The sequence below is a fragment of the Arachis duranensis genome, chromosome 9 (assembly GCF_000817695.3).
Source record: "Arachis duranensis cultivar V14167 chromosome 9, aradu.V14167.gnm2.J7QH, whole genome shotgun sequence".
NCBI classification, from domain to species: domain Eukaryota; kingdom Viridiplantae; phylum Streptophyta; class Magnoliopsida; order Fabales; family Fabaceae; genus Arachis; species Arachis duranensis.
In genome coordinates this window covers 111,791,383-111,791,725 of record NC_029780.3, presented here as the reverse complement: position 1 = coordinate 111,791,725, position 343 = coordinate 111,791,383, and positions in this window count along the sequence as shown.

The following is a 343-nucleotide window of genomic DNA, read 5'->3' as shown; positions in this document are numbered from 1 at the left end:
TAATTCATAAAATATTTACTAAATAATTATGAATAAGATAAAAATGTATAATAAATTAAACATATTATAGATAAAATTTTAAATATAATAATAATAAAAATATTATATCAAATTGTGCAGTTTAAATTAAATTTGATCGGTTTTAAAAAGTAGACTAAAATTCAATCTAATATACGCAGTTTGCAAAAAAAATAATCCAATCAAATTTAAATTAATATTGTTTAAATCAATAACTTAGATCGAATGAACAGTTTAATTTAAATCGATTTCAATTTAAACATTTCTATTAATTAATAGTTCCAATAATAAAAACGAAAGATTTACCTTTTTTAAAGAGTATACG